This window comes from Beta vulgaris, chromosome 1 (assembly GCF_026745355.1).
Source record: "Beta vulgaris subsp. vulgaris cultivar EL10 chromosome 1, EL10.2, whole genome shotgun sequence".
Taxonomy (NCBI): domain Eukaryota; kingdom Viridiplantae; phylum Streptophyta; class Magnoliopsida; order Caryophyllales; family Amaranthaceae; genus Beta; species Beta vulgaris.
Genome location: NC_079202.1, coordinates 20724050 through 20732066, shown reverse-complemented (window position 1 = coordinate 20732066; position 8017 = coordinate 20724050). Strand labels below are relative to the sequence as shown.

The window sequence follows — 8017 nt, the reverse complement described above, 5'->3', positions numbered from 1 at the left end:
AAAAAAAAACAATAAAAAGAAGGAAGACGCTGGAGAGAGAAAAGTCAGACGCGTGAAACAAACTTTTGAAACACAAACTAAAAGGAACTAAGGAAGGAGAGAAAGTTTGAATTTTGAAACCCTAACTATAAACATCCTGCCACGAGACACGAGCCGCCGCGACGACGACGAGCCGTGAGGAACGAACTTCGAAGTTCGAAGGAACTACAAGAATCCGTGTTTTTACCGACCGTCTTAATCGGTCGTGTAAAACGAAAAACGGTAGGTAAAGAGATCACCGACCGCTAAACGGTTCTGATATGCAGTCGCTATATTGCTGGTTGGTAATTTCAGATTACCAACTCCTTGCGGACGGTAAATGATTACCTACCGCTTCTTGAAGATTACCGACCGTTTTGGAAGCCGTAGGTAATTACCTACTGCTTTGCGGTTGGTAAATGCAGTAGGTAATTACCTACAACGTATTTGTTGGCATATACCCACCGGTTCTTCGACAGTCGGTAATTGAAAGATAACGGTAGGTAATTACCAACCGTTTTTTTAATTTTACCTACTACTTTTGTTAAGTTAGACAACGTATTTATATGAAAGCCTACCGTTATGCGATCGGTAATTTGCGGTTGTTTTCTAAAAATGACATATTATAATAAACTAATTCTTCATTCCATATCAAAATAATAGGTTTGGTACAACTTATATTAAACATCATATTCTCCACAATATAGATCTTAGATCTAATAGTAGTTCCAACAACCTAAATTAAAATCATTTTTTCAAAAATATATATTATATACTAATAAAAGGCTATAAGTCTAAGTACTACAAGGAAATCCCAATCCACCACCAAGAGGATCGCGTGGGTCACGTGGGTCATCATTTGGATCCAATGAGTTGCTCGTCTTGGCCTGATTGTCGTTCCTTTGAATGTGTCTCCCAGTAAATATCAACAGCTTTTGGCAAGACTCCTCCATTCTTTGCAGCCTAGTTAAAAAAATAATCAACTTTATTATTTTATAAGTATGAAATATCGAACTTATGAATGGTTACTAAAAGCAATATACTCACCATCCTTCTTGCATACTCGGCCGTAGAAATTGAACCTTGACAATGTCCAGGTTCCACAACACCTTCCATTCATAAACTCAGTCTTGAGAAAGCGTCCCTCATGCCTATCATACATCTAACTACGCTCTCTTCGCTTCATGATACTCAATTCTACACATCTCAATTAAAACAATATTACTAAAAACTCTAACATCAACATCGTCGTTCACTACATTAAACTTTAAGAACCATGCAATTGGTAACTAAAGTAATTCTAGCTGCCTCTACCATATAGTTGAACATTGTGTCATTTGGATTTTGCTTACACATTTAATAAGTCTGGCGCATCACAAATGTTGATGCATGTAACTCCATTAGTAATGTCATTAAGATATGTACTGTTAAGTAATCCCTCTATAGCTTTTCATTAGTAATCTCATTCAAGTATTGACAAGAACTACTGTTATAAACATACAAATGGTTATATGCGAGGTTATTAAAGCATAAATATTATTCCATCTCAGAGTTACACATCAAACAATGGTGTAAAGCGTAACATATAAGAATTTGTATTTAAGTTGTCACTAATAGCAAACCTGTGTTATGTAGTTTGCTTTGATTTTGTTATATGCCATACTTTATCTTATGTCTGAAAGGAATATTTCACCAGTGACCATTCTTACCTTTATTTAAGGAAAATTCTACATGGTAGCTTTTTAGTTTGCATTTTTCTATTCTCTGGCAGGGCAAAAAAAATTTATATCAAGTGATCTTAAACTTTATGTAATTACACATAGTGCCCATATTCACTCAAATAAGATGATCAAATCATATATTCATGACAAAAGAACATAACAAAACCATGAGATTAAACATAATTCACTCAACTAAGATGAAATCCATGAAATTGCAAAGAAACTAGAATGGTGGCCAATCATATACACGAGACGCAAGATGAACATATTCACTCATCTAAGATGACAAAATCACATAATGATAACAGAACATAACAGACCATGAAAGGCCTCAGCTAAGTAAACAAACTCATCCTTCAAAAGTAGTTTTTCAGTTCTAGTTTCATTCACCAATTCAACACACGCAATTCAGTTCTAGTTTCGTTTGTCTGACTTTTTACTCAACCAGAATGAAAGCTTTTTATTACTGATACCTTCTTGATCTTCTTCAATCAGGTATATATCATTTTTCCAATTTCTCAAGCTCTTGAATGATCATTATTATATATTTATACCATTCATGTTATTTTTTATGACCAATTAACCGAAAAGTTGAGTGAATAACCAAGAAATTCATGAAATTCAAAATAGACCAAATAATAGGGAAGAGAAAAACCTATTGTGGATTGGCGAAACAAACCAAGAAACGACGGTGCGCGCGCGCGTGGTTGTGCAGTTGACCCATTGCGAGGGTGATGCGGCAGGTGACAAGAGAACTTCAGAATTGCAATTGAAATCAGAAGTAAAAAAAAAAATTCGGCGACGACAACACTATGGAGATGAAGGAATACCTGAAACCGGCGACAACAACACTGTGGAGATGAAGGAATACCGCAACGATGATGGTGAAGGGAGAAGGAGACGTCGGTTTCTCCAAGGAATGTTAGGGTTATTTTTTAATTTACTGATTGCTATAGAGTGAAAAGGCCGGGAAACGTGGGTGTTAATATTTCCGAAATTACTAGTAGTAATTTACCGACGGTCGCGCGGTTGGTGATATCCGAAAATCGGTCGGAAACTACCTACGGCAAAAAACGCAGTCGGTGTTTAATTAAAACGGTAGGTAATTACCCTACAGATAAATATAGCGGTCGGTGATTAATAAAAACCGTTGGTATTCAACGTCCACTTTGGAAACGGTCGGTTTTTTAATAATTACCAACCGTATCATTGGACGGTCGGTAAAAGTGGTCGGTAAAAAGCCGGATTCTAGTAGCGATATTACCCATCCAAACAAATGAAGGAGATTTGAGGAACGAGTGAACGACAAGTCGACGAGTCACATTACCAGTACAGTCGCAGGACGCCTCACGCGATCACGTCAGTCACGGCAGGGCAAGTTGCTGACCCCGACGCCCATGTCGCCCAGTCACGTCACCACTCACTAGTGGTTGTAAGTTTTTTTTTTCAAAATCCTAAGATTTAGTGTCAATTTTTTAGGTAATATTTACATTGTTTGTTGTGCTACTTGGTGAATTTGTGATTATGAATTTATGGTTGTTAAAATACTTGAATTGATTTGTTGTTGGTTTGGTCATAAATCATGATTTATTGATTGATTTGTTGATTCATGTTATAGGTTTATTTAGTTTGCACTTTCAAATTTCTAATTTGGAAATTGTAAATACGAGTTGATTTGTAATTGACTAGTTTGGTTTGATATGTACTTGATTAATTTTTATCAATTTAATAGGAAATATCAAGTGATTCATATTCACCTAATTCTAACAAGTATTAAACAATTGTGTTATTGAAATTTTTTCTTTAAAAAATTTCCGAATGTCCAATGGCCCGGATTTTGTCCCCCACTTTGAGAATTATGGCTCCGCCACTACAAGTAATAGTTGGGTAAATCATGTAAAGTGAAACTTGGACATAATAAACTTTAGACTGGTGCACGCTTGAAGTTAGACAATTAGGAGTTGGGTACATGGTGAGCAAGCCATGACTTTTTCTGGGATTTGGATTGATCACCGTTCCTATTTTTATTAAAAGGTTCTTCGATATTGTAGGTCATTATAAAATACCGGGTCGCGCCCATTCAGTTCAATTCAGTTCAGCTCCAATCAGTTCAGTTCAGTTCAGTTCAGCTCAGCTTAGTTCAGCTGAGCTCCATTCTTTTATAGCCATTTTGTTAAATATTATTATTTTGTTGGTATAATTTATTTTACTAATTACTCTTATTATTATTAGTATTATTTATTTTTATATCATTACTATTAAGTATTATAATAATAATAATAATAATAATAATAATAATTATTATTATTACTGTTGTTTCTATATATTATTTTTTTATTATAGCTTTACTCATTATTATTACTATTATTATTAGGAGGAACATGGTTTAGGTCAAACAAATAAAACCCACTTTTTAGCCCTAAAACCAATCAAATCGCGTCAAAACGGTTTATGATGTAATTTTTGTCCAGCCCAATCATTATTTTTATTACTAAATATTATAATATTATTAATATTATTAAAATAGTAATATTAATTTATTCTTAGATATTATTGTTATATATTATCATCAAGAATTATATATAATATATTAATGCAAATAATATAAAAATAATAATTATTAATTATCATTATTATCATTAATTATTATATTATTATTAATTTATGATTATTAATATTATTTATTTATAACTATCATTCAAAAATATCCAAAATACTATTATTATTATTCATTATTATTACTTATCATTAATTATTATTTAATATTCATGTTATTATTGTTTAAATATTATTTATATATTTATCAAATTCAATTCAATTTAATTTAATTTAATTCAATTCAGTTCAGTTCAGTTCAGTTCAGTTGTTTTATGCCGAAGAGAACATGCCTTATTTGTGGGCCTTATATTATTATTTTTACTACTCTATGAGGATTGTGGGCCTTATTTGGTAAGCTGATAATTTCTACCTTTGAAAGGTAAGTTGGTTGTTGGCTAGGATCAACAAATAAGAAAGATTGAAATAAAGAAGGACTTAATCTTGGGTTGTAAGTTGTATGATCGGTTATTTAATCCTAAGATAAAAAGGAATAAGTTGTGAGTTGTGATATATGTTATATGTATCTGTATTGCTTGTGTGTCATAACAAGTAATCAGTGGCGGAGCCAGTAGAGGGGACATGGGGATATATGTCCCCTCACTTTAAAAAAATGATTTAACGTTTTTTTTATAAAAAAAAACAATAAAAAAGAAGGAAGGACGCTGGAGAGAGAAAAGTCAGACGCGTGAAACAAACTTTTGAAACACAAACTAAAAGGAACTAAGGAAGGAGAGAAAGTTTGAATTTTGAAACCCTAACTATAAACATCCTGCCACGAGACACGAGCCGCCGCGACGACGACGAGCCGTGAGGAACGAACTTCGAAGTTCGAAGGAACTACAAGAATCCGTGTTTTTACCGACCGTCTTAATCGGTCGGTAAAATACGAAAAACGGTAGGTAAAGAGATCACCGACCGCTAAACGGTTGCTGATATGCAGTCGCTATATTGCTGGTTGGTAATTTCAGATTACCAACTCCTTAGCGGACGGTAAATGATTACCTACCGCTTCTTGAAGATTACCGACCGTTTTGGAAGCCGTAGGTAATTACCTACTGCTTTGCGGTTGGTAAATGCAGTAGGTAATTACCTACAACGTATTTGTTGGCATATACCCACCGGTTCTTCGACAGTCGGTAATTGAAAGATAACGGTAGGTAATTACCAACCGTTTTTTTAATTTTACCTACTACTTTTGTTAAGTTAGACAACGTATTTATATGAAAGCCTCTACCGATTCGGTAATTTGCGGTTGTTTTCTAAAAATGACATATTATAATAAACTAATTCTTCATTCCATATCAAAATAATAGGTTTGGTACAACTTATATTAAACATCATATTCTCCACAATATAGATCTTAGATCTAATAGTAGTTCCAACAACCTAAATTAAACATCATTTTTCTCAAAATATATATATTATATACTAATAAAAGGCTATAAGTCTAAGTACTACAAGGAAATCCCAATCCACCACCAAGAGGATCGCGTGGGTCACGTGGGTCATCATTTGGATCCAATGAGTTGCTCGTCTTGGCCTGATTGTCGTTCCTTTGAATGTGTCTCCCAGTAAATATCAACAGCTTTTGGCAAGACTCCTCCATTCTTTGCAGCCTAGTTAAAAAAATAATCAACTTTATTATTATTTTATAAGTATGAAATATCGAACTTATGAATGGTTACTAAAAGCAATATACTCACCATCCTTCTTGCATACTCGGCCGTAGAAATTGAACCTTGACAATGTCCAGGTTCCACAACACCTTCCATTCATAAACTCAGTCTTGAGAAAGCGTCCCTCATGCCTATCATACATCTAACTACGCTCTCTTCGCTTCATGATACTCAATTCTACACATCTCAATTAAAACAATATTACTAACAAACTCTAACATCAACATCGTCGTTCACTACATTAAACTTTAAGAACCATGCAATTGGTAACTAAAGTAATTCTAGCTGCCTCTACCATATAGTTGAACATTGTGTCATTTGGATTTGTGCTTACACATTTAATAAGTCTGGCGCATCACAAATGTTGATGCATGTAACTCCATTAGTAATGTCATTAAGATATGTACTGTTAAGTAATCCCTCTATAGCTTTTCATTAGTAATCTCATTCAAGTATTGACAAGAACCTACTGTTATAAACATACAAATGGTTATATGCGAGGTTATTAAAGCATAAATATTATTCCATCTCAGAGTTACACATCAAACAATGGTGTAAAGCGTAACATATAAGAATTTGTATTTAAGTTGTCACTAATAGCAAACCTGTGTTATGTAGTTTGCTTTGATTTTGTTATATGCCATACTTTATCTTATGTCTGAAAGGAATATTTCACCAGTGACCATTCTTACCTTTATTTAAGGAAAATTCTACATGGTAGCTTTTTAGTTTGCATTTTTCTATTCTCTGGCAGGGCAAAAAAAGTTTTATATCAAGTGATCTTAAACTTTATGTAATTACACATAGTGCCCATATTCACTCAAATAAGATGATCAAATCATATATTCATGACAAAAGAACATAACAAAACCATGAGATTAAACATAATTCACTCAACTAAGATGAAATCCATGAAATTGCAAAGAAACTAGAATGGTGGCCAATCATATACACGAGACGCAAGATGAAATCATATTCACTCATCTAAGATGACAAAATCACATAATGATAACAGAACATAACAGACCATGAAAGGCCTCAGCTAAGTAAACAAACTCATCCTTCAAAAGTAGTTTTCTTCAGTTCTAGTTTCATTCACCAATTCAACACACGCAATTCAGTTCTAGTTTCGTTTGTCTGACTTTTTACTCAACCAGAATGAAAGCTTTTTATTACTGATACCTTCTTGATCTTCTTCAATCAGGTATATATCATTTTTCCAATTTCTCAAGCTCTTGAATGATCATTATTTATATATTTATACCATTCATGTTATTTTTTATGACCAATTAACCGAAAAGTTGAGTGAATATACCAAGAAATTCATGAAATTCAAAATAGACCAAATAATAGGGAAGAAGAGAAAACCTATTGTGGATTGGCGAAACAAACCAAGAAACGACGGTGCGCGCGCGCGGTGGTTGTGCAGTTGACCCATTGCGAGGGTGATGCGGCAGGTGCACAAGAGAACTTCAGAATTGCAATTGAAATCAGAAGTAAAAAAAAAAATTCGGCGACGACAACACTATGGAGATGAAGGAATACCTGAAACCGGCGACAACAACACTGTGGAGATGAAGGAATACCGGCAACGATGATGGTGAAGGGAGAAGGAGACGTCGGTTTCTCCAAGGGAATGTTAGGGTTATTTTTTAATTTACTGATTGCTATAGAGTGAAAAGGCCGGGAAACGTGGGTGTTAATATTTCCGAAATTACTAGTAGTAATTTACCGACGGTCGCGCGGTTGGTGATATCCGAAAATCGGTCGGAAACTACCTACGGCAAAAAACGCAGTCGGTGTTTAATTAAAACGGTAGGTAATTACCTACAGATAAATATAGCGGTCGGTGATTAATAAAAACCGTTGGTATTCAACGTCCACTTTGGAAACGGTCGGTTTTTTAATAATTACCAACCGTATCATTGGACGGTCGGTAAAAGTGGTCGGTAAAAAGCCGGATTCTAGTAGCGATATTACCCATCCAAACAAATGAAGGAGATT

General features: G+C 34.2%; 2 long non-coding RNA genes across 4 annotated transcripts in view; both read right to left on the bottom strand.

Moving 5' to 3' along the window:
- Positions 1-805: 805 nt before the first annotated feature.
- On the bottom strand, positions 806-2610 carry LOC125497808 (uncharacterized). Of its 2 annotated transcripts, none has more exons than XR_008970298.1 (3): positions 2570-2610; positions 1066-1215; positions 806-981 (listed from the first exon to the last, which is right to left on the bottom strand). It is a non-coding gene; the product is annotated as an uncharacterized LOC125497808 (long non-coding RNA). The 2 variants fall into 2 exon arrangements; XR_008970297.1 differs by lacking the exon at positions 2570-2610 and adding an exon at positions 2395-2443.
- A 3000-nt stretch (positions 2611-5610) lies between these two features.
- The window catches only part of LOC125497811 (uncharacterized), a 2642-nt gene continuing 235 nt past the window's right edge, over positions 5611-8017 (bottom strand). Inside the window, exons 1-4 of one of the 2 annotated variants that reach the window (XR_007274722.2) lie at positions 7559-8017; positions 7382-7483; positions 6041-6190; positions 5611-5953 (exon numbers count right to left, since the gene is read on the bottom strand). The exon at positions 7559-8017 is cut by the window's right edge and continues 130 nt beyond it. This is a non-coding gene — a long non-coding RNA (uncharacterized LOC125497811). Of the gene's footprint in view, positions 5954-6040; positions 7484-7558 lie in introns of both variants that reach the window. The other variant, XR_007274721.1, reaches the window with a different exon arrangement.